Below are 27,665 nucleotides of genomic sequence, written 5' to 3'. Positions count from 1 at the left end.
GTGTCTGGTTCGAGCCGTAAATCCTGAGGGAGAGTGTTCCATAGCAGTGGACCAGCAATGGAAAGTGCTCTTTCACGGACTGAGTTTAAGTGTGCAGATTTTGGTGATGGTACTGGCAGTGATCCATTGCTTGTTGACTTGGAATTCCTCTGGGGAGTGTGAAAATGCAAAGAAGCAGTTAACCAATCCATTTTGCTATTGTAGAGAATTTTGTGAATCAAGGATAGAGCTTTGAACTGAATGCCATAGATGATTTGTAACAGTGAAGAACTTCTAAAATAGGTGTAATGTGTTCTCTTCTTTTAGTGTTGGTTAATATTCTAGCGGCAGAGTTTTGAAGGAGTTGAAGTGGTCTGATTGAGGAAATGGGTAGTCCAAGTAATAGTGTATTGCAGTAGTCTGTCCTCGAAAAAATAAGTGCTTGTAAAACATGGTGTGATTAATATAATGAATAATATATTAAATGAAATTAATGCTTCCTTGACCACCCTCTTTTCGGAGTTGGGGAAGCTCTTTTGTCTGATTGTCCAATTCTGGCATTCCTGTGCAGCGGTGTCCTCTTGCAGCTGACGCTGCCCTTGGAGGGCATGGGGCTTGAGGTCAGCAGCACATCAATATAGCTGCTTAAAGATCCTGCAGGGCTCAGTCAAGATGTGAACTGCCAGCTGCACCAATTCCCTTGAAGAGGTGGGAACAACATTTCTGTGGTAGTGAAAGTGATGATGCTGCAGGCTGCATGGCAAAGGTGTAGGTGGTGGTGGTGGCATTACCTGAGGTGGCACCATGATGGGCAGTGGTGGAGGCTTAGATGGAGCAGCCAAGGGGGCAGGTCGAACTCTAGCCTAGTGAAATGCCATCCAGCCTGAGGGTACTACAAATGCTAGTGGGGGCTGAATCTTCACCAAATTATTCGGCCATCTAAAGGAGAGAATTTAAACAAAACCCCAACTCTCCTGACCCCCCCAAGATTTGACAAAACTCCCTGGTGGTCCAGTGGGGGTCCGGGAGCCATCTAGTGCACTCACGCCGTCGGCTGCCGGTATTCAAAATGGTGCCTAGCCCATGTGGCATAGTAAGGGCAAAGGCTATCGGCACCATTTTGATTACTGGCAGCCGACGGCTCGAGTGCAGGAGATGGCTCCCGGACCCCCGCTGGACCACCAGGGACTTTTGGAAAGTCTTGGGGGACCCTTCTAACCCCCACAAGACTTGCCAAACATCCCTGGTGGTCCAGCAGGGTCGGGGAGCGATCTCCTGCACTCACGCCGTCGGCTGCTGGTATACAAAATGACGCCGATAGCCTCTGTGACATAGTAAGGGCAAAGGCTATCGGCACCATTTTGATTACTGACAGTTAATAGCCTGAGTGCAGGAGATCGCTCCCGGACCCCGCTGGACTACCAGGGACATTTGGCAAGTCTTGGGGGGGACTCCTGACCTCCCCAAGACTTGCCAAAATTCCCTGGTGGTCCAGCAGGGGTCCAGGAGCCATCTCCTGCACACAGGCTGCCAGTATTCAAAATGGCACCAATAGCCTTTGCCCTTACTGTCACAGGGGCTACCGGTGCCATTGGTCGGCCCCTGTCACGTGGTAGGAGCACAAGATGGTGCTGGCCGTCTATTGCTCCTACCATGTGAAAGGGGCCGACCAATGGCACCGGTAGCCCCTGTGACATAGTAAGGTCAAAGGCTATTGGCGCCATTTGGAATACCGGCAGCCGAGGGTGTGAGAGTGCAGTAGATGGCTCCCAGACCCCCGCTGGACCACCAGGGAGTTTTGGTAAGTCTTGGGGGGGTCAGGAGGGTGGGGGTTGTAGTTAATTAAATGGAAGAATGGAACGCATGAACGGATCGGGGCCCCCCCCCTTGCCGAATGCAACGTATCTGCCCCCCCTACCCCCACGAATATGAATACCGAATGTAACGTATGTGGTCCTTCTGCACATCCCTAGTTACTTCCTATTTATCAATAGCAGTTTATGGACTTCTCCTCCAGGAACTTAATCAACCTTTTTTTAAACCCAGCTTTACTAGTTTCCTTAACCACATCCTCTGACAATGAATTCCAGAACTTAACTATACATTGAGTGAAAAAGAATTTTCTCTGATTTGTTTTAAATATGCTACTTGCTACCTTCATGGAGTGCTCCCTAGTCCTTGTATTTTCCAAATGGGTAAATAACAGTTTCACATTTACCTATTCAAATCCTCTCATGATTTTGTAGACCTCTATTATATCCCCCCTCTGTTGTCTCTTTTCCAAGCTGAACAGCCCTAACCTCTTTAGGCATTCCTCATAGGGCAACCGTTCCATGCTCTTTATCATTTTGGTCGTCCTTCTCTGTACTTCTCCAATGCAACTATATCTTTTTTTTAGATGCGTTGACCAGATTTGCACACAGTATTCAAGGTTCGGTCTAACCATTGAGCAATACAAAGGCATTATGATATCCATTCTCTTCCTACTAACTCCTAACTTTCTGTTTGCTTTTTTTACCGCCACAGCACATTGAGCTAACAATTTCAATGTAATATCAACTATGATGCCTACATCTTTTTTCCTAGTTCTTCCTATTTTATATTATATACACAAATGCATGTGCACAACAGAAAATTCATGCACATGAGTATGCGAGTCCATATGGCTGAGAATATGGGCTAGCACACAATTCTTTTAAATGTATCCAAATAGGTGTATAAACAAATTGTAAAAAAAAAAAAAAAAAGGAAACACGAACATGCTTCTTTCAGATTGTCTCTCTGTAATGAGAAGATCGTCTCCATTGCTTCAAACAGTGGTGGCACATTTTACCACAGTACAACAGATACTTCAATCATATTTCCTAGGTTATTGATTTTTGCATAGGATTTCATTTCTTTTGCATATAAAGTTGACGTTCTATTTTTGTTTCTGTGGAACAAAAATCTTGCTGAAAGCGTAAGATGTTCAAAAAGACAAGGGCTTTCCAATGAAGACTAATACTCTTTTTATTTTTAGTGTTCAACTTTGGATCTTTTAAACATAATTTTAAATGTAAAACAAGTTAGCATAAGCTGAGTATTTTGTGCTTTTACTGCTTGGGACTTTGCCATAGAGATGGCCTTCAGCAATCTATTTCTTTGACTATCTTGATAGAATTAATCAATAAGTGCAATGCTTTAGGGCCGGAATGTGCCATCTGGCTAATGACCAAAGCTGAGGTTAGGCTTAGGCATGCAATTCTGCAAAAGTCATTCTTTTGGTAGAACAGTACATACCTCCTCTGTGAGATTCCTTTTTGATTATGAAAGCCTTTGAATTGATTTTTAACTTCTCAGATTATAAAACAAGAAGACATTACTTAGCTCCATGTTTAAGAATCAAGATCTATATTCTCTGTATACAGGAAAGAATATGTGGGTTGCTTATTAAAATAATCTAAATTGTTCACATCTTTTCTCTATGAATATGTTCTGTAGATCAACTGTCTAGATCGATATAATTTTATTTATTTTGTTTTAGTATGTGACCCTTTCAGATCAACACTATGTGGTCCTAGTTCCTAAATCTTTTTTTAGCTAGCACTAGTAGTAGAGGGAAGGGTGCACCATTTCAAAACAGCATCTCCACAGAGATTGTTAAAATGGATTGGCCCCCTGCTGGTATAAAAGCAGCTTGCATGACAACTAAGTGTGATATTTAGGGGTAGATTTTTAAAGTTATGTGCAGGCGTAGATTTGTTCGCGCAACCCAGCGCGAACAAATCTACACCAATTTTATAACATGCACATGCTGCCGCGCGCATGTTATAAAATCTAGGGTCGGCGCGCACAGGGGGTTGCACAATTGTGCAACCTGTGTGTGCCGAGCCGAGCAGCCTGCCTCCATTCCCTCCGAGGCCGCTCCAAAATCGGAGCGGCCTCAGAGGGAACTTTTTTCCGGCTCCCCTCCCCTCCCGTCCCCTACCTAACCCATCCCCCATCCCTAACAGCCATGCCCATGGAATGCCCCCAGGCCGGTGCCACGCCCCACCCCTGGAATGCCCCAAATGCTGCACTGCCCCAACACGCCCATGGCACGCCCCTGACACGCCCCCCCAAGAGAAGCCCCAGGACTTACGCGCGTCCTGGGGCTTTGCGCGTGCCGACGGCCTATGCAACATAGGCGCGCAAGTCCCCTGCGCAAGTAAATCCGGCCGGATTTACGCGTGCAGGACTTTTAAAATCTGCCCCTCAGAGTTAGCAAGCTGAAGAGAAGGAGATGTTTTACCTGAGTCATTTTCCCTGTTCATGGTGTGCTAGACCTCACGGCTTGGAACCTGCATTGATTAGGAAGGTGGCAACTGACTTGCTGTTACACAGCCTGTCCAGTAAGGGTGTCTTGGGGTTGTTTAACAGATTTTTGGATTTGTTTTGAGAGTTTATTTTTCTGTAAAATCCCTGATGCTTGGCCTGGGTAAGAGGATTTTTGGGGTGAATTTTCCTTGGGAAGGCCAGGAGGTTTTGCTGTTCTCCTGGATCAGGGGTGACTCCCTGCAGGAGAATTCCAGTTTTTTGCCTTTTCATGACAAATTTGCCTTGTGATTCTTGTGGTAAGTTTTGCTGCCAACCTTCCTGTCCTGAAGCGTGGAAAACCAGAAGAATTGTTTGTTCCCTGCTGCCTGAGCCTTTCATCTGAAAGGTCTAGTGTGTCATCTGGAGAAAGAGAACTGTGGGTAAGTTCTTTTAGTTACATTTGGAGGCCCCCGTCCGCAGTCTTCACCCTGGGGGGAGAATAGGTACAAGTGGGGAGTTTTGCAATGATTGAGTCCCTGTTTTTGTCTGTCAAGATCTTGGAAATGGATTTTCCGCCCATAAATAGGAACACCTGTTTTCTTGGAAAGCTGTGCTTTTCCATGGTGTAGAGAGTGAATTTTTTCCCTGGCATATCTACTGAAAGATCCTTGCACAGACAGAGAAAGTTTGGAGAACTGTGAGTACAAGTTATTTGTACCAAGAAGTGATGTGTAAAATGCTATGTTGCAATTGAAGAAGTTCTTTAGAAATGTTTTGTTTGAACACCCAACTTGAGCATCCAGAGTATTTTGTTAGCCCTTGGATCCTTCACATTGAAAGTGAAGAGAGGCCTCCCCAGGATAGAGAAAATGAGTCATCCCCCCACTTTAAGCCAGGAGGAGTGTTTCTCCTCACTGTCCAATGCCCGTGGCCTATGGACTATGATAGGGGGAGAGAGAGAAAAGGAGTTGGCACCAGGACCCTGTGTGACCCTTGTCTTCTAGGCCCAACCACCAGAACAAGGGCTCCTTTAATCTAATTTTGTATAGTGTTGAATTTAGTAAACCATAATTTCCCAAACCTCTAGTGACCTTGGCTATGTTGTTTGGCTGTTTCCTGATCAACTGTAGGCATGCAATGAATATTTCCATATTTGAAAATGTTCTTATGTTTTTGGAAGTAAAAAAAGAATCTACATTTACTATAATTTTCTTAGAAAATTAGTTTATCTTGCCCTCTTCATTTTATGATTATAGAAGTAAAAGAAAGGTCCCCATATTGAGCCACTATCCAGCTGCCTATATTCACTGGATAAGCTTATTCAACTAACTTGGCTGAAATATACAGCTGCACCACCATGCCTTTGAATATACTCAGCTAAATGTCCCCATTCCTCCCCTCACTTATAGGGTCATTCCTCAAAATACGTTATGGTGTTAACGCATGAGATAACGCAATATCACCATAATGCATGTGATAATCATGAAACCACATGGCATGAATGCAAATTTTTGAAAGGGTTGGGATTAATTAAATTGAGGGGCAATATCGTACCATTCATGCTATTGCATGGTTTTAATGCTGGAAATAATGAGTGAGAAGGCGAGAGAGAGAGAGAGAGGAAGAAAGAGAGAGGAAGAAAGAGAGAGAGAGAACCTCTGGGGAGGTCTTCACAGTATTCAACTATTTATTTCACAATAGGAGGGCCAGCTAATAGCTCGAGGTGAGGTGTTGTTGGTGGTTTAGGGTTCAGGGGCCAGTTTTACATGCAGAGTGAGACCTACGAACAGCACAGTACACCTCGGTGAAGATTTGATGTCATTTGGAATGAAGAAAGTCACACAAAGTTGAGATTTCTTGCCCTAGGTAGATAGCACCCTGTTATAGAGTCCATCAAGCTAGGGTGAGAGAACATAGTAAAAATGTCATCTTTGTGAGACTTTCCTTACTCCAAATGATGTCAGATCTTCACTGAGGTGTACTGTGCTGTTCATACGTCTCACTCTGCATGTATAACTGGCCCCTGAACTCTAAATCACCACCAACACCTCACCTTGAGTTACTAGCTGGCCCTCCTATAGTGATATAAATAGTTGAATATTGCACATGTCCACAAAAGCCTCTCTTTCTCCCTCCCTCCCATAGCAAATATTGATAAGGCCTATCTGATACATCCCTTTGTTTATTTTGGGTATTCTGAGAAATGACCAATCCTGGATGGGTATCTCAGGGAGAAGAGACAGGAATGACTGTCAGTATTTTTTTTCATCGTTTTCGAGCACTTACTATTTACACACATAATGGCTGTCATTGGGTTGTATCCTGTAGCTCTGGCTGCAGCGCTGTGCATTCTATTAATGCGTTCAATATGGTTGTGAGCTATCAGGCCATGAAAGCAGTGTAGGAGATGACTTGTACATGGTCTGAGTAAGAGATAGGCCTGCTTGTCATGTTAGCTGTCAGTTTAACACATTTTTTTTGGACAAGGGTAGTATTCATGAATGAAGGAAAAAACTGAAGTAGCAAAAAAAGAGATTTTTTTTTAGTGGGATTAATGGGTAAGAGATGGTGGATAGACATTTGCCTTGCAAGGAAAAATAAGTTAACCATGCTTTATATCATGATAAGCAATTTAAATTATGTTGTTAAATGCTTTGTGGGTTTTCTATATGTATTGCTGTTGTGTTCTAGGTCTGTGCACAATTTTTTTAATTTCTTCTCATTTCGGGGGGGGGGGGGGGAGGTTTCCAGGTTTTTTGTTCTATTTTATTTACATTTTCTTATTTATTTGAATTTTATTTTCCATTTTACAAGCACAGTTTGAAAACTGTGACCATAACCTGTAAATAGTGTGTTCAAAATTCTTTTTTGTGCATATCATTTGCATTTTACACATACAATTTTCAAATTGTGCACACACAAAGGAAAAGGAAAATAAAAACACATTTTGTTGGCAATTTTTTATTTTCATTTTGGTTTTGACCCAACATGAAATAAAACAGCCTGTTTCGCTGCATTTTTCATGTTCTTTCAAAATGAATGGACACCCCTAATGTGTTTCCCCATTATTTATTTTCTGGAGTTAAGGTGCATAACTGCTTAAGATGTTTAAATGAGGCTATGAGAACATTATGGCAAGCAGTTTTGGTTTCTTGCCAATTATGGGGGTACTTTTGTATCATTGAACATATGTTAGCCAGCAAATATGCCCATAAGTTACACCAATTTTCAGTGTGGACTTACATACATAAAGGAGTTACACTTGTATATATAACATTATCATAGCAATTTTCAAAAGTAATTTAACCTGTAAAAGTGCACTTAATGCAGATAAATCCCATGTTCAATTCAATGCATATATTATAGCAATTTTGAAAAGCCATGTAACGCAGGTAAAGTGAATTTACACTTGTAAACCCAGTTTTAAGCAAGGAAATGCTTTTGGAAATCAGGCCCATTGTACATATAACTTTCAAAACTACTCACATGCGCCCATGTGCACTAGAGATGTGCAGGCAAAACGTTTTCGCTGCGTACGTGATCCGTATTCGTGGGGGGTCAATTCCGTTTCATGCGGAAGTATGGAGAATTCAATAAGTTGTCGATCTGTAAATACGTTACTACTAAATTAACTACAACCCCCCACCCTCCTGACCCCCCAAGACTCACCAAAACTCCCTGGTGCTCCAGCGGTTGGGTCCGGGAACTCACTCACACCCTCGGTGCTAGTTTCATCATGACGCCGATAGCCTTTGTCACAGGGGCTACCGGTGCCATTGGTCAGCCCGTCACATGGCCATCAGTGCCATCTTGTGCTCCTACCATGTGACAGGGGCTGACCAATGGCATCGGTAGCCCCTGTGACAAAGGCTATCGGCGCCATGATGAAACTAGCACCGAGGGTGTGAGTGAGTTCCCGGACCCAACCGCTGGACCACCAGGGAGTTTTGGTGAGTCTTGGGGGGGTCAGGAGGGTGGGGGGGGTTAAATTTTTATTTAGGCCAAATTAAACAGAAATCTGTTTAATACGTGGGGAGTCGCAATGCGTTTCGCCTCCCCACGTATTTAACAGATAGCAAAAAATAAGTTGCGGATTACAAATACGTGGAAAACGGATGCACACCTCTAATGTGCACATATGTGTGGGCAAATGGTTATTTACCACTGGATATGTACATGTGCAGGTATAAAAAATGAGTACAAATGCGTGCTTATGTAAAAACCATGAGCTGTACAAGTTCAGACTTATCTGTGAAAGTGATGGTACTTATCTGGATAAGTTCCAATTTATGCAGCTAAGTAGAGGCACTTAGCCTGATATGTCTGAAAAGTGCTAATTGTTTGTCTGATTAGCACTTTTCTAACTTATCCAGGTATGTAAGATATCCAGATAAGTCTAAAACAAAGGCACTATTTATCTGGATACCTTCAAATTTGTCCAAGTAGTGGCAAAGGTGCTGCTTAGCCAGATAAATAGGAATTGAGCCTGAGAAGAGGTAAATTTAAAGGCCTGGCAAGTGCCAAAATCAGGAGATGGGTGCACATGTAAGACATGCGTGTACCCAGAGGATTTTAAATACCGCCTACATGTGCATGCATCCACCGATGTGCGAATATCATCAAAAAGGGACGTGGTGTGGTTTGTGTGGGGTGTGGGCATTCTGCAGCAGGGCCAAGAGATGTGCATGCAAATACTTATGAGCCTGGGCACGTGCCCAGGTCCAGTGCCATGTGACTTCTTCTGGTATGGAGGAGATGTAAATTAAAAGAACAAAACAAAACAGCCATTTCTGAGGTGATTAAAGGGTCTGGGGTAACTGGAAGGAGAGAAAACTATTAAGCCAGCAGGGTTTGGAGGACCTAGCTTTACACTAGTCGAACTGGTGGGCAAACAGGTGAGACTGGTCATGGCGTGGATGTGCACCTGTTATAAAATACCCCCACTTCCGCATCTCATACCCAGATGTGCATGGCTGTGCGCACCCAGTTGCAAAACAGGGTGCACACAGATGCACACCTAGGCTGTTATATAACACATGTGGTTATGTGTGCATAAGTTATAAAATAGCCGCATCCCTGAGCACGCCAATGCGCATGCCTCAATGTGCGCCCACTTCTGTCTTTGAAAGTTACCATCTACGAAAATGATATATCCACGTATTTGTACTTAAAATTTTAAGGGGATACCTGAATAGATTTTACTCACGTTAGACGCATTCACCCCCTGTAAGTCAGTTTTACCAGGTAGTCTACCAGTTTGCCCAGTCCATCTGCAGCTCACGAAGACCCTCCTGGCTCTTCAGCCTGAAGTCTCCTTCTCCCCCATTTCACCAGGACCTCCCACCCAATCATTTTTTTTTACTTTTACGGTGTTTATGATCACTTACGCCAGATATTGAGCAGGAGTAAATATATGGAAGTAAAAGACTTTGGCAGATTGTAAAATAGCAGCTTATGCATGTAAATATCGGTCTGTCCCTGGAATGCTCCTGGCGCACCCCTTTCTTTATACACTTGTAGTTGCGGTTTTTAAAATAGCGTATACTCATGTACATGCTATTTTACGCACATGCATGTGCTTTTGTTTACATGTGTATCTATTGAACATTCACTTCACAGTGTCTGTCCAAGTAATTTAATGCACATACCATATGCATAATTTTCTAAAAGCCCATTTCTTTGGGTAAAACGCTACTTTCCCTGCAGAAATCCTATTGAAATTACCCTTATTGCATGCTATCGTATTTTGAGCATGGTCTGTGCTCAATTCCATTCAAATTTGAATGTTGCTGACATCAGGAGACTGACTTTGCATGTTTGAAAAAAGGGATAATGAGTCTCAGAAGCCAATAATGTTCTGCATGCTGGAGACTGAAAACAGGGCCAAAACCACAACAAGGGTTTTGTTCGGGATTTTCACACTGCACAAGGCCTCTTGTCTGCCTTTGCCAAATATAGTATATGATACTTTTTATTCATCTGATATGGCAAGAATGCAGTAAATGACCTCTGCAAGGTTGAATCAGTTTCACAATTAGCAAAATTTGTGAATCACTTACTGTATATAAACAAATCTGGAAATATTTATTCCATAATGTTTTTTTCCTTTTGTAAAAAAAAAAAAAAGGTACTAAAGAGGGATATTATGTTCTAATCTATCCTGTAGAGATTTGCTTCTCTGTGTTAATTTCTATGTATCCCTGAATTTTGCTAACTTTAAATCATGATCTTTCTGCCCAAGATTCTCATTTTGAATAAATTCAACGGCAAACAAGGGATATCAGTTTGGACATTGTATCTACTATGAGCATGGTCTCATTGTTTGTGCAAGAAGCCCCCACCTTTTATGTGTTTCCTCTTCACTAATTCCCTAGAGCATGGTAACCAGAAAGAGACAAGACACCAGGTTAATAGTAAAACAAATAAAGCAACTGAACAATGATTCAGAAGAGTAGAGTGGTTTAGTAGTTCAACCCAGGCCATGTCCTTGAGATCTGAGAGGACTGCAATACTATCCTATTTAATAAAAATGGAATGATGTATAGAGAAACATATATGACCACAGGATTTTAAGCCTGAACAGATGATCTTATTTGAATGTCATATTTGTAGCAGCATAGTTTCAAAGCTCAAACTTGTGTCTTTTCTATGGATGTTCAGTTCAGGAGCATTTTTAATATTAGACCATTTTTTACCCATAGATACCCTAATGAAGGTGAGAGAGGGGAGCATCACTATATTATAAGATCATGTACAGCAGGCAGTAGTTTTTGTTTTGTTGTACTACAGTGATTTAAGGTGCATGTTTCAAACGACCTTGTTAAAATAATGTTCATTTTTAGTGGCAGCTAGTTAAAAAAACTGTTGTGAATATAGAGCCAAGACTAAAAAACATACCAAACACACTGCCTTGGACAACTCTAATAAACTCCAAGTAAGGACAGAGAGACAAGTATTTTAACAAGCAAACTTTGCTCATCTAAATCAAAGAGTATTATGTGAGTGTCAGCAAGCTGGAAGTATGTGCAAAACTTCTCAAATATGCAAGAGAAGTATCCCGGACCTCTCGATCATTCACCCATATGGACCAAAAAGGCTGCCAGAAAATAGTCCACTCTTAATTTTTCAAAATATAATATTAAAACATATAGTGTGTAATCTTCATTTGTGCTGAATGCTGAGGATTTTCAAGGTATGATACACTTTATGGGCCGGATTTTAAAAGGGTTACGCGCATAAGGTACGCGCATAACCCTTTTAAAATCCCCTGCGCAAGCCCTGGGACACACGTAAGTCCCGAGGCTTGCAAAAAGGGGCGGTCGTAGGCGTGGCCATGGGGCGTGGTTTCGGATCAGGGGCATGTTCGGGGGTGTGTGGGCCATCTGGGGGCATGGCCGAGTACCCCAACACAGCAGCCTGTGTCGGGGCCTGCCGCGCTGGTGCGTGTAAGTTACTACTGCCCGGAGGCAGTAGTAACTTTTCAGATAAAGGTAGGGGGGGGGGGGGTCTAGTTAGAGCCGGGAGGGTGGGTTAGGTAGGGGAAGGGAGGGGAAGATGCGGGGGGGGGGGGGGGGGTGGAAGGAAAGTTACTTCCGAGGCCGCTCCAATTTCGGACCCCCTTGCACGCGCCGATCCCGGATTTTATAAGATACGCCTGATGCGCGAACAAAAGTACGCACGCGCGATGCCTTTTAAAATGTACCCCTATATGTTTTTATATGCATTTTGAAAAATGAAGAGAAATTGATTGGTTTTTGTCAGCCTTTTTGGTCCATATGGGTGAATGATTGAGAGGTCCGGGATACTTCTCTTGTGTTTGAGAAGTTTCGCACATACATCTGGCTTATTGACACCCAAGTAACACATTGATTTAGCTGAGCAAAGTTTGTTTGTTAAAATACTTGTCTCTCTGTCCTTTCTTGGTGTTGATTGTGAATACAGAGCCAACATAGTAGATGACATCATTTATGGATCTTAGCCCACCTAGTCTCTAGTTTTCTGCCATTTAAACCAGCACCAGCTTCCCAGATGTCTGTTACCCAAACTTTCAGCCTTGTTCTTACTATTATCCTCTATATCTCTTCTATGCTTAAATTCCATTGCCTTCATAGTTAGGTTATTTCAGACACTTAAATTCCATTGCCTTCATAGTTAGGTTATTTCAGGCACTGTCATCTTCTGTGCTGGCTCAGTATGAAACACCCGGGTTTCCCTCTTCCACACAGCTAACTTTTCTTCCCAATCAGTCTTCAGGCAAAGATCTTTTAAGTTTGAAATTATTATTATTAAAAAAAGCTAATTGTATTACAGAGGTCGCAGGCACTTCTAGCTTTGAAGCAGCATTGCTGAAACTGACTAACAGTCTTGGAGAGTGATTACAGGAAACGACCCCACAAGCTGGGGCTAGAGGTCGAGATCCAATGGTAGCAAGCCTAGGATCCATGTGACACAGGGGGGGAGCATGAAGGGCAGTTCCTTGAGCCAATAAGGCACTTAAGAAGACTCAAGTTAGATTGAGAGGGCTTACAGAAATTTAGAAAGAAATTGAAGACCTGGCTTAGGCTTAATGAAAGTATAATAGGGTTTTTGAGTCACATTGCATTTTATTGTCTATGTGTGGAAGAGATTGCTTTTATTTTACTGTTTTTATGATTTTATAGTTTACTGTTGTACATCACATTGGATGATTTGTCTAAACCGGTAAGGTAGTTTATACATTTGTATTAAATAATTAAATAAAATAAATAGGGAACAACAGTCAACATATACAGAAAAGTATTAATAACTATTCAATAATACAGAATAAAATAATAGGATTTACATTCAGACAACAACCAACACGGACTGATTTGCACAGTCTGGTTAAACAAATAAACGTGGGAGTAGCTTGCTTCTTGAGGCAGTTACTACCCTAAACCAATCAAGCCTGATACTTCACCTTGAATGCATATCCAGCATGGCTCTCAGCTTCAGTGGCAGGAGGGGAATGAGGAAAAGAGGATTTACATCCAGACAACATCTAACAAGGCATTGATCTGAGCAGTATGAGTATACAAACATCGGGGTAACTTCCCGTTACGAAGGTTACTACCCTCAAACATTACGCCTTATAATTCACTTGATGCAGCTCAAACACTGCTCTCTGCATCAATGGTGGGGGTGGAAGGAGATTGGAATCAAAAAGTTACCAATAAGGGCCCTGAACTCAGCAGTTGGGGGTAACAGAAAGATATGGGACAATAAGTGTGAGAGCTTGCTGGGCAAACTGGATTGGCCTGTTGGTCTTCTTCTGCTGTCATTTCTATGTTTCTATGTTTCTATTAAACAAAAAAAGCCCCAAACAACAATCATTAAATCAAAAAGGATAGATAATATACTTCATAGAGTTCATGTAGTCTAAAGTTGTTCTTAAATGCAAATAGGGCCACTGATTTAAACAGGTAGGTTCCCATAAAATTATGCAGCATCTATCAAATAATTTATTAAACATAAGAAAACTGACCAACTAATCGGCTGGAGAGACTCTCATCATCCATCCCCTAAGATTATAATTGCATCTAGTACAAGGGGACTAATCCTAGGCCTGTACAGAATTACAGCTTTATTCACTCAATAGTTCCTTACCAAATTCAAACATTAAGAAACGGTTCTTCAAAAAAGTAATAAACCATTAAAATCCTATTTTCTATAAAATCTACAGAGGAAATTCTTATTGAGATAGTCACCTTAAAGCAAAGCAGATCTTAGAACTAGGAGGATAAAAACACTAAATAACCAAGCCTTGCATTAAGTACAGTCACCATCCCGATCAGATCTTTGGGACAGCAACTCACAGGGAGGTTTATGGAGTAGGCATGGCCCCATGACCTCCCAGGATTCTTACATGGGACGGGAAGGGAGGGGGATTTATATATACGTCAAGGCCCTTAGGATTTTCTCTCTCGGGAGTTTCTCTGCTCATCAGCCCAGTCACTTGAAAAAAAAAATTACCACATTGTCTCCAAAGCTGCTTTAAAATGAAAATCTTTAACGGAACTGACGGCAGGAAACATAAAATCAAAAGTGAAAGACCAATGGCTAGTGCACCAGAGAGTTCAGAAAAATAAGAATCCAAAGTAAAAGTCTCTCAGTTTCTCACATTATCACCAGTATTACACCTCCTTAGCAAGTAAGCTCTGTGGGACAGGGATCATTCTCTTTCAGCTCTTCCCAAGTACTTGAATTGGGATGCTGCTTTCCTTTCTTTGTGGTTTTTTATCCCACTTCTCCAACATCAGATGAGCCTCTGGCTGATTAGTTTGGTCAGTAAGCAACTCGTTAGGACAGTCTTCTAGCAGGCAGTTTTTCTTTAAACTCCCCAAAGGACATTTCTCCACATTTCAAGTGCTTCCTCTGTCCGAAGTGACACCTCTTCCTCGGACTTTCAGAACTCATAGCCTCCACAGAAACACTTCTCGGGAAACCACATGAGTTTCTCCTCCAAAACTCCTTTCGTCCTTGAAGACCTGGCAGTACCGACCCTGGGACCCAGACACCTTCCTAGAACAGGTACAGTTCTTCTCCAGTACCCTTTGGTTGAGAGAGGGCCCAAATCCTGGATGCTTTCCCATGCGAAGAGAAAGACCCCACCAGCACTCATCTATTGGAAATAGCATCGACTCCTCCAGCACTTTCTTGTTGGAAAGATACTTTCAACTCTCCCTGCACTCTCATGGGCACAGGAATGTTATAAAGCACAAGGCACTTCCAATTGTGGAGTGCCAAGACTCACTAAACACACCTACCTATACTGATATCCCTACTGACAGCCAGACCTGTGGAGGGCACTGCTGACATACTATTAGTAAGGGGCAAAGTGAGACTTCCTCATACATACGCAATTTTTAGTTATTTTTAATTCTTTTGGAGTCAAGTTCCAGAGGCTAGGCTCCATATACGAGAAACCCCTTCTCTGAATTTCAACCAATTTGGCCTCATATAGGAGAAACATATATAACATAATTTCCTGTGTAGACCACAGTAATCTCCAAACCATTTTTAAGATGTTTTGGGCCCATATTATCAAAGGCCTTGAAAAGCATAGACACAACTTTAAAGCTAGCTTAGATGCTGTGGTAAACCAATGAAAGCTTACCAGGGCTGGTGCATTATGGCCAATTAGCTTCAAGCCCAATAGCAAGTGTGCAGCAGTATTCTACGTAAAGTTAAAGCTGCAAATCAATATATAAGGAATTACAATAATTTATTCATTTTGGAGGACATTTTCAAAAGCATATATGCACATAAAATGTGGTTTTTACCTGCATGAATAATCTTTTTGAAAATTTCCCCAGGGGTTAAATATGTAAAAGTATGTGTGAAAGTGATTTTGTGGAATTGGTGCAGAGAAATCATTTACATGCCTACTTTCAATTTTCAAAAGTATATATGTAAATATCGGTATGGATATTACACCTGCTTTCTTGCAGGTATAAATGTGTGCACCTATGCATGGCCCTGTTAATTTTTCTAGCTATTTTATATGATAAATCCAATTTAGGCTGAAGTCCACATGTACAAAGTACACGTGGATTTCGGTCCTATGCGAGCTTTTGGTCTCCCTGTTATCAAGGCATGAATTACCAAAGCCAGATAATCTTGTGCTTCAAAAGGCTGCAGATTTCAAACAGAGAAAGAAAAAAAGGCTTTGACATTTGCAGTGAAGTGAGACTGTACGGTCAGTTGAGCAGCTAGAATTTGGATTCACCCATAGTAGAAAGTTATTGCTCTATATCTAATCTCCCATTCCTTGGCAAATTGAGTGAGTGAGCAGCAGCTCATCAACTAAAACAGCTGTTAGTGGAGAAAAACTTATTTTTTTATCCTTACCAGTCCAGTTTCTGTGTGTCCAGTTTTAGCATGGAGTCTGTGCTGATGTTGCTAATTAATGTACTATTTGTAAGCAAATATGTTCCTTAATTGTACTGAATTTGATGGTGGTCTTCCATACTTTAGATTACAGCATTCTGACTTTGTGGGTGGAAATCTTTGGTATTGAAAGCACAGTGATAAAATACTTTACTTTCTTTATTACAGGGGAAGGACAGAGAGTCTGGTGAGGACTGAAATATCAGATTTTGGGGGTTTCAGGTGTGGGGTTCTTCATAGGGTTGCCAACTGGATCCAGATTTTCAGGACAGGTTGATCCAGTCCTGGTTTCACCCTATTGCATGCTGGGACTTATTCTGATTTAGCTATTGCATTCCCTAAGAAAATCAGGACTAGTTGCTCAGGGTTCAGTAAGCTTGCCTGTAATTTCAGATATTTGCATACAACCCCTGGAACATATTTTATTATAAGGAAGATGGAACTCAAAGGCCAGATATATGCAGATGACATCAAAACCTATTGAGATCTAGATGTCAGACACCAAGACTGTCAGGACAAATTATGTGCCTGGGCAAGATCCAAAGGTGGATGATCGATAACAAGAGCTCAACTCTTTCAAAACAGAACTACATTGGATAATGAGATATTCCATCAATTTCATTCCTCCACAGAAAATTATTGAGGATCAGACCTTCCCATTAAATAAGGAAATCAGAATACTGGGAATAATATTAAATTTTAGGATTGTAACCAAGGCCAGTCTATTCATGTTTCCCCAGCCTTCTTAGAAGACTGCTGCAGTTGTACCACTGAAATTAGGGATGCAACCATGGCCACTCTGTGCAGGCTGTCCTAGCCTTCTTAGAAATCTAATACAGCTGTACTGGTGTGTTTTTTGTCTCTGGTTTATATTCTACCTTTGCTGGTCCTCTGAAGTTTTTCATGACTAAGCAAACTCTCAAGTCCTAGCCTTCATAAATAGCCAGATTTTCAAAAACATTTGCATGTTTAAAACTAGGTTTTACATGTATAATTTACTTTGTCTGTTTAAGTGGACTTTTGAAAATTGCTACATTATATGCCATGGAATTGTCAATAGGTTTTACCCAAGTTAAGTTCATTTTGAAAATTGCTAAATCAGGTTGGGTTCAAACTTTTTAAATTTTGCAATAATTCTAAATTTGTCCTCCAGCTCCTTGCAGAAGGACCTTGCCAGATGTGAGGATCTAAATGGCTTATTAAATTTAATGTGGACAAGTGCACAGAAATGCACATTGGGAAATATAAATCTGACTACAGAGTCACGATGCTGGGCTTAGTACTAGGCATCACCACTCAGGGAAAGCATCTTGGTAAACGATACAGTGAAATCCTCAGCTTTGTATTTGGTGACAGTTTAAAAAAAATATATCAAGTAGAATGTTAGGGATTATTTGGAAAGGAATGGAGAATAAAACTGAAAATATCATAATGCCTCTGTATAGATCAACTATACTTTGAGTATTGTGTTCAGTTTTGATGGCCCCATCTCAAAAAGATATAGCACAACTAGAAAAGGTGCAGAGAAAGGCAACAACATTATTAAAGAGGATGAAACGGGTCCCATATGAAGAAGGCAAACAGGATAGGACTCTTCAGCTTTAAGAAGTGATTAATGAGAGGGGATATGATAGCAGTTTATAAATAATCTGTGAGGTGCAATACATAAATAGTAACTGGTTATTTACTCTATCAGACAGTAAAAGATCCAGAGGTCACTAATGAAACCAACGGGTAGCAGATACATGCTAATTAGAATAAGTATTTTTTCACTGAACACACAATTAATCTATGGAATTTGATGCTGGTGGATGTGATCAAGGCATATAGATGAGGTGAATATAAAAAGGTTTTGGACAAGTTCCTTGAAGAAAGGTATATAAGCAATCATTAGCCAGGTAGTCTTGAGGAACGCCAGTGCTAAGAATGGACAACAAGGAATGTATCTGCCCTTTGGATCCTGCCAGGCAGTTACTTCCTAGAGATCTTTACTGGCCACTGTCAGAGAAAGGATTCTGGGCTTAATGGAGTTTTGGACTGACCCAGCATAACACTTCTTATGTTCTTATGACCAAATAGAAGGTTCACATTTTGAAAGGAAATGCTCTAGGTGTTAAGCTTAGAATCCCCACCCCCACCCCCACACACACCACCACCACTACCACCAAAAAAGTTGAAGCCCCAATACTTAATAGTTGTCTTAGCTGTCACTGACATCAAGTGATGATTTTAAAATTTGCTAAGGTTCCAAAGGACTAATAATAGTGATTCTCAACTTTTGTTTCTTAACGCTGTGACGTCTGAGAGATCCTTAAAATAATCTTCTTAATATGTTTGAGTCTGAGCCACATTAAGATATCGGTACCTTGAAAGAATCACACTTTTGCTCTGAGTTTCATGAGTTCCAAGTCCCAGGTTAAGAATAACTGGATTAGTATAAATATGAAAACTTTCATGCATGTCCTGCAGACTTTTCTTCTGAACTTCCTTGAACTTGAGCTAGATCTTATAAGTACCTACATCAGGCAAGAGGACGGGTCATAGCAGAACTCCAATTTCAACCAACATTTTTGCTTTATGACTGCCGAGTGGCGGGATGTTAATGATAATAAGTGATTCTGTGACACTTCAGCGAGTAACACTATCAAAGAAACAAAATATTCAAAAACAGATTAGATATACATTCTGCATATTTCACATACAATACAAAAAAAGAATATATTTTGAATTTGTTATGTACAGTGATTTAAATGGATATCAGACTTACTCATATGTCAGAATTTGTATCAAATCTTTGGATTATGTGTTGAATATTTTGGGAATTTGCTTTGGAACTTTGACAAATTTGAAGCATATTTCATCAAACTGATAGAGCCACTTTGGATTTTCCCCAGATCAACTAGGAAATACCCAATTTTTTCAGATAGTCAAATCCACCTCACTAGAATTTGAACTCATCTGCCCATTGTTTGCATTAATTGTTCCAATAAATGGTTTGTACATCTTTAAACATTTTCACTGGGAGTTTAGAAGGGTTTTCTGTTTTCATTTGCTTTCCTTTTTTATCTTTTTTTTTTATTACAATTTGTAAAAAAAAAAAACCAAAAAAAAAAAATCCATAAAAACTTCTTAACTTGTATCTGTTTACAATGGCAGTAAAAAAACATTCTTGGGAGTGTGTTAAAAAGATTTAAAGAATCAATGCATACAGTGAGTAGGCTAAATGTGACCTAAGCTTTTCTATACCAAATGATTGTTTTCTCCAATCTCTGATTACTTTTATTTGACAGTTGTACAATCCTATTCGCTGTGTATAATCATACAGCAGAAATGCATTTTTTTAATGTTTCTGCCATGTAATAACGTGAGGTGTGTGAATAGAAAACAGAATATATAATCTATTCAACTTTAGCATGGTTTACTGTCCAGGTCACTGATTTTGTAACTGTTTTTAAATCTGTTATACACAGTTTTAAAATGAAGTGTTAGGGTCTCAAGTATCATTAGCCTCTTACAAGCTATTTACAATGTTAAAGTAGGACCTAGCATTTAAAACAAAATCGTGCAGCAGTTAAATGTTAATTGTCGTTTCCTGCAGACCTTCACTTGGTTAATCTGAGGTATAAATTATGCATGTAGCAGAGAAACCTGCCTGATATACTTCCGTTAAGAGGTCCTTCTTTTCAGCTAATCCTTCAATGTGCATCTAGTAATAAAATGCCTGGTTATTAACTGAGCCATAATAGTAGCCAGTGTGGGTGCCGCATGCTCATTCTTCCATTATTCCTTCTGGCTAGATATGTAAACATACTTGAATGCTATAGTGTCATTAAGCTGTTGCTACTATGGGGTGGCTTCAAGTAGAGAGCTGTGCTGTCAGCGATCCAGAATAAAGGATTTGCGCTCTGGCTGTGCAAAGTGGATCTAGAATTGAAGGTCCTGGGGCCTTTATTAATATGCACAGAATGCAGTGCATGGTTAAAAAAAAATAAATAAATAAAAAGAAATGGAATGGGGAGCCAGCTGAAAGACTTCCTGCTGTTTTGGTGTGGAAGCAGCTTAATAAAATACCACTTCCAGAGAATGAGGGAAGATAAATGGCAAGTAATTGTTGGGGTGGAGAAAGCTGATTCTGTGTTATTTGTATTCATGCCAAGTGGTTGCTTTATCTTCCATTTTTCTTTATTTATTTTCAGATTAACAGGTCAATCCATTCATCTCACCATTCACTCTGAGCTTCAGAGGCAAAGCCTCTTTGGGGAAAATAGCCTGGCATACTCTTTTAAGGGTTTTTTTTTGTTTTTCGGTATTAAGTAGACAGAAATTATATTTGCTGTAGAGTAGCAGCAGATTAATAAAAACAACTGCAAATAAATGCTAACCTTTGCCTTTGCAAAGGAAGCCAACCACCTCCCGTCCCACCCACTCAAAAATAAGAATAAATACAAAAAAGGTGAGAGTTTGTTTTACTTTGCTCAAAGGCAGGCACAAATGAATGGAGAGTTGACTCTTTTTTTTGGTGAAAATGATAACAGTTTTATACTTTTTCCAAATATGGTGCAGTTTCCTTGAAAATGTTACATTTGCTATTTCTTTGGGAATATGCAATGCTCAACATTAAGTTTTATATCCACTTAGTGAAGCAGCCAGAGACTTTGTATTGAAAATATTTTAAAATCATATAACTTGGTACGGCTGCTGTTGGGACAGTGTTTCTTTCATTCTGTCGATCAGTCGAAACCCTGGTTGCTGTGTATCTTTAGAATTCTCATCCTGATTTCATTCATTTTGTTACTTTTTCATTGAATTATTTTGGCTGGGAACAGAACCTAAAAAGGTATGCAATTTTTTTTTTATTAGACAGTCTACTTACAATTATGTAGGTATTAATTTCCAATAATATTGTATAATACTGCAAGCAGAGTTTTCATCATATTTCAAGTCTGTTCATATTGCCTTGAACACTTTTAATATTTAATAATGTACAATAATATATGATATAGTGAGGCTCTCCTAATATCATTGCTGAGCTGTGGAGACAGTGAAGAATGATTGCGGTATCAATTTATGAAGCAGCACATTTACCAAAGCTTCAGAGGCCCGAATGTTACACCCTGGTGCTGTACTCTTCAGATAAATCAGACTTTAAAAAAATATGTTTTCTTAAAAAATAAAGTTCATCACAGTTGTCTAAACTTGCTATGGTAATTTAGAATGAGTCATTGTATGCGTTCTCAGTCAAGTATAGGTTGTATAACATGCCATTAAGTGTTTTATATTATGGGCCTGATTTTCACCACTTACTTGCTTAAAACTTGTTTTGTTCGTATAAATGATTGTTAGAAAATAGCCCAGGGCTTAGTATGCATTAAGGTATGCACACACCTTAGTTACACTCTTTATACTCAAATTGGCAATATGAATTCTGACGGGAGAGTGGGAGGAGGAGGAGGATGGAGTTGAGGTAAAGCTGGAAAGTGTGCATCAAGGGCATAGCTGGAACAAACAGATTTTTTTTTCTTGGGGGGGGGGAGGGGCAAGGTTAACATGGATGAGCACTGAGGCCAGCAGCCCATTCCCCACACCTTATCTCATCCTATCTGGGTTTTCAGGACAGTGGCTACAAAACCCTTTTTACATTTCTGGCAACACTCTGGGTTCCCTGTCTCTTCCCCCTCTCCCTGCCCTGTCTCTACAGTTTCTCAGTATTCCTCTGTGGTTAATGCAGCAAATTTATACAAAACTTATAATCTCTCAAGCTGCTGAAAAGCAATTATGTAACTACAGCTCGGGCCTTATCCCCAGCCCTGATTACTGAAATTTTAAGGGGTTGAAAGAAGGGAGGATAATTATCTGCCAAACATAAATAGAAAGCCTTTGATGGCCTCAAACCTTTACAAGTCTAGCACAAGGGCAATGGTGAGTCCATTTAAAGTTATCCACCTTAAAGGCACAAGGGATCATGGACTGCTGTGACTCCAAGCCCTCTAACCCCTGCACCTTTAAGCGGTTGACTCAAATAAGACATGCAACACAAAAGAGCACTAAACCACGATTCCAATTATCAAAACTGTATCAAAAAAGGAACCAGCAATGCTACGAAACTTTTTTCATGAAAGCTCTTCCATCAAAACTACAGATATTTTTCAAATCATGTAGAAAATGACAAGAACTTATATTTTCTTATGAAGGCGCTGCATCAGCAAGCCTGACGGCGTGTTCTGAGTCAGAACCACCCGGACTACTAATCATTTGCGGCTAGATGACAGCTCCTGTTAACGTATTTAAATCCAAATTCATTGGCAATTGTTTGCTTCAGTATGCCCCAAAGTTGTTTTATGATATGTCCCGTCTATATTGATATGTTTTTATCCGCCTGACAGTGGCCGGTGTTTCAATGCAAGACTGCAGCTTCTTCAGGGGAATCAAATATCAATTCTGTAAGTGTTAGAAAAGGTATCAGTACAACATAGGGACCAAATAAATATATGGTACTTAGCTGAAGTGTTGATGGAGAGACAAACCTTCATATCAAGGACGCCAAGTCTCAAACAATTCGTGGGAACCGGGACAGAGACCGCTTGCGGACCAATTGTAGCTTTTTAAAGGGCTGGTTCTTTTTTTGATACAGTTCAAATAAGACATGACCATGTTGCTAGGGGTGGGGCCTTGTGCCAAACGTGAAAGAGCAGAGGCTCTTAAGGCCCGTCCATAGCTACATCATTAGTATGCACTAAGTTAAAGCACTCAAGTTATGCTCTTCTCAGAGGAGGAATGGCTTTGTGCAAGCTTTGTGCAAGTTAATCTGTATGCATATCATGCCAATTACCAGCACATTTTCACAGTGAACTTATGCACATATGTTCTAGGGATGTGAATCGGGCTTCGGACGATTGAAAATATCGTATGATATTTTCAAAATCGTCAGAAATCGGGGGCTCCCCCAAAACGATAGGAAAACCCCACAATATTGTTCGTGGGGGTTCTCTTATCGTTTTGGGGGAGGGCGTGAAAAACGGCACACAAAAATAACCCCTAAACCCACCCCGACCCTTTAAAACTCCCTTAGCTTCCCCCACCCTCCCGACCCCCCAAAAAACTTTTTACAGGTACCTGGTGGTCCAGTGGGGGTCCCAGGAGTGATCTCCTGCTCCCGGGCCGTCGGCTGCCACTAATCAAAATGGCGCCGATGGCCCTTTGCCCTTACCATGTGACAGGGTATCCGGCCATTGACCGGCCCCTGTCTCTTGGTAGGAGCACTGGAAGCTAAGGGATTAGTTTTAAAGGGTCGGGTGGGTTTTTTGTTTATTGGCTCGGGCGCAGCCGATAAAACCGCGATCGGGCCGGACAAAAAAAAAAACACAATGTGAATCGGAACCGGAATCCAAACTGATTCCGGTAGAAGGTATGCATAGACTTTACCAGAGTATGCATATTTATAAAATTACCGTCACAGGAGAGACTTTTCTAAAGCATTTATGCACATAAAATCCAGCTTTACACGTCTATATAGTCTTTTGAAAATTATCCAGGGGTTGTGCACATAAAAGTATGTGCAGATGTGATTTCATGTGTACCCGAAAGCAGTGCTCATGAGGGCAGCATTGGGGGTGGGGAAGCCATGTAGACGGGCACCGTTGAGAACTGAAAACCTGCACCTAAATGAACATGCACACCTTGATGCCCAATCCCAAGCAGGTGTAACTATGTATATGTATGCAGCATAAGTGTTTGAGCATCATTGTTGATTTTCAAAGCAGATTTATGCACACAATTCCGCTTTGAAAATTAGAGCTCAGCTCTACATGTGGACCTCAGCCCATCCCCAAGGTCTTTATGAAATTGGGCTCTAAGGAGCTAAATTTTAAAAGGAGTTGCACGTCTAAATGGAGCATGCTAGTATAGCAATTTCAAAAAGCCATTTACATGTGAATATCCTATGGACAATTCTAATGGCATATAGTGTAGCAATTTTCAAAACCTCACTTACGTGGGTAAAGTGGATTTGCACATGTAAAACCCAGTTTTAAGTGTGTGGATGCTTTTTAACATTAGTCTCATAATGTATTGTATTGTTCTTGCAATGAATGCAAATTACTAAAACAGATTGTTTTACATGGTGGTTTTTAACATTAAGAAAAGAATAATGTATGGAATAACTACTTCATAATTTATAGGTTTCTAGAATAAAGAGGTCCATGGTAAATGAGCCTAAAGGGTAGATTTTAAAAGCACAGGCACGTGCAACCCAATCGAGCCTGCCCCATTTTCCTCCCTGTCCGCTCCAATTAAGGACCGGACTAAGAGGGAACTTGCCTACCTTCCTACCTACCCTTCCCCTCTCTTCCCCAACCCTTTTTCAGGGCCTACCTTTTTTTATTTTCTTCCTTTCAGAAATTACGCCAGCTCCTGAGCTGGCAAAAATTGTGCACTCCGGCAGCTTGCCAGCGCACGATCCCCCGGCACAGTGGCAAATGGCCGTTGTACCGACCGCCTCCAGCTCTGTCCCTCCCCGACCCCCCTGGACTGCCCCTTTTCGTGGGCCTTGCACTTCGCGAAACGGGAGTTACGCGTGCATGGCCGGGCCCCTTTGCAGATGCGCGTGGCACGCACAAGGCCCAGCCGTAAGCGCAACCCCCGTTTTCCCCGCGCGCCAGGGATTTAAAATGTAGCCATAAGTATTACACAAAGAAGATAATTCCTGAATTCTTTTGGTTGGAAAAAATAATTGCTACCCACAGAAGAACCTGTGAAGTCTACAGGAAAGGAAGTAATAGTCATGCACGCCAAACACCAGCAAGAGGAATGATTCATTTTAGAAAGCGGGCTCATATCCCTGAAGAAGGTGCCTATTTAGTACCGAAACGGCCTTATAAAATTTGTTATTATTCTTGTGGGAATAGCTGACTGTTGCTTCTTTTTCTGTAAACCTCATTTTAAATCATCCACAATAACTTATATTTCCCTTGCATTTTGTGAACTATGATCTTTTCTTAAATTAAACTGATTCTGTAAACGCAACGAAAAGCAAGTTGGAAGCATAAATCACAGATGTCATCTTGATGGAAAGTTTGTTAGAAGAGAAATCTACAGCTCCCAAATCCCAATGTGTTAATTATAAAATGGCATCTGGTGTACAAATTTATGCTAAGCTAAGAAGTGTTCAGATTAAAGTAGGCTGTGCCTAAGTAGGCTTTTTGTATTAAAGTTTCAGCAGACAGTCACAAAATTGTAGGTGTAAGGTGTTGTATGCCGGGCTGATAATTATCTAGTAAGTATTATAAAGGTTTTAGTTAAGTACTCAGATAGAAATTAGAGCTGTCATTATGATCCATTAGTATTGCTTTGGTGTGAATGTTTAATAACATAACAAGGTGCAAAAGGTTATTGCTTTTGATTTGCTGCCATGTTTGTAAAATAACATGGAAAAAAAAATATGACGCAGTGGGCAAGCTGTATAGACAGGAAAAATAAAGAATAATGTGATTGAAGATTGAGAGAAATATGCAGTGGCAAAGGAAAAAAACATTGAACAAGAAAATAGGCTATATAATTGCGGAGTAAATAGGTAAATGCTTGTGTTTTGTGTTTCCTAGTCATGTCAATTTCCATTGTGATTGAGTAAAATTTGGTTTAATTACTTGATGCACAAAAGGGCATGTAAACAAAATATTTGTATTTGTGTATTTTAAAATGTATTAATTGCCTATATAGTTTTGCTTTAGATTTTACATCATAGCATAGAAAAATAAATTTCTAAAATCAAAATCCTGCAGTATGAAGAATGAGCACTCTTTCGAGTCATTTAGATTCACTCTGACAGTTTGTTTTTGTCTATTATAGGTAACATTTTGATGATCATTGATACAATATGCTGCTGGCCCTGTATAGCATAATGTTTCTGAAGACATTAATATATATTAGCAATAATGGGATTGCACATGTAACTCCCTGTGCAGCATGCTGGAAATCTGCCTTGTAATGCGTGATTAGAATTCAGTGATTATCATTCCTGAACAGGACTTGAAAGATAACATGAAAATGCCTACTGCAGGTTCAGTCTATTTATTTATCTATTTACTTACTTACTTACTTAGGTTATTTGTACATTAACATTTTTGTATTCTGCAACTTCCAAAACCAAATTTGTTCAGTGTGTAATACACCTTCAAACATTCACAATTATAACACAAATAGATAACAACTTAAATAGTCACATGTCCTTCTAGGAATACCAAAACATATTCCACATTGTTAGAATTCAGATATAATGTTTATGAGACAACTGGATTTAGTATAATCTTCCACTATCTTTTGCAGTATGGAGTACATTTTCAAAGGGGTTTTGCCTATAAAGAGAGCATATATGCCCATAAGTAGCATGTATGCACAGATATGCTAATTAATAAACTGAGTATGTGCATATTTTCCATTTCACGCAGAGACAGTAACTTTTGATACCGGCGCGCATAGGACGCAGCCATTTTATAACATACATGGGTATATGTGCATAATGATATAAAATAGTCTGACCACGTGTACATGTTTGCTAAATTTTATATGGATGCACATATGTGTGCATTAATGTTGCCTCTACCACGTAAGTGTTGGGATCTTAGTAAACAGGCACGCCGACGCAATTGCCAGTTTCCTCAAGTCATTCCCAGTTCACCCAGGTAAGGGAAAAGACTTCCTTAGTTAAATAGCCTCCCTTTTACCCTGTTAGCACCCACCCTTAAAGCCCCGCTGACTAGCTTGGATGTTTTTATTGTATTACTCACCTGCCAGCCATAGCTGTAGTAATGTCACGTGGCAGGGTTATTAATGGCGCTCGCCTGTGAGCATTAATACTCAGGCACACATCTCATGTTAAAGTCCCGGAATGCCCATGTGCTGCTCAGACCATGCCCACGACCCACCCCTTTTTTGTAGCTTCTTTTTTTTTTTTTTTTTTTGTAATATATCTTTATTGTTGTGAAGTATCAAAGTACAAACATTGTACTGTACAGATTCAACCAGAAGTAACAGAACCAGGTATAGACTATGTACAAAACAGAATTCGCAAGAGATAGCATACATTGGTCTTCCCTAGAAAGCCTTCAATTATAAAGTCCAACAGTATTTGTAGCAACGTAACTTGGAAATAAAGAACCTGAATGGTCCATGAACCATAGTGCCTTCACTTTTTCAAGTTCCTAACCTATACACCTCCCCCATAAGTGTAGGAACCTTCCCTTATCCCATCCCCTTATCTCCCTCCCCGATCCCATCCCTTTACCCCCTGCCCCCCTCCCCCCCTTCCCCTCTCAGATAGGTATCATAGGGGGAAGCCCCCGGGGAAACGCCATTGCCGGTCGCCCTGTAGTCTCTCTCCCAGGCGGAGAGTCAAGGTCACGGGGGAGTGGTCTGAGATCACTGGAGTCTCCACTTCCGCCTTTTGAGATTTAGGAAACAGCTGTCGTGCCAAAAGGATGTAGTCGATTCTGGACTGCGAGCCATGGGGG

General features: G+C 40.6%; 1 long non-coding RNA gene across 1 annotated transcript in view; it reads left to right on the top strand.

Moving 5' to 3' along the window:
- LOC115093514 overlaps positions 1-27,665 on the top strand; it is a 1,236,544-nt gene that overhangs the window by 294,275 nt on the left and 914,604 nt on the right. The window lies entirely within an intron of this gene.

Source organism: Rhinatrema bivittatum, chromosome 1 (assembly GCF_901001135.1).
Source record: "Rhinatrema bivittatum chromosome 1, aRhiBiv1.1, whole genome shotgun sequence".
Lineage (NCBI taxonomy): Eukaryota > Metazoa > Chordata > Amphibia > Gymnophiona > Rhinatrematidae > Rhinatrema > Rhinatrema bivittatum.
This window is presented reverse-complemented; position numbering and strand designations above follow the sequence as displayed.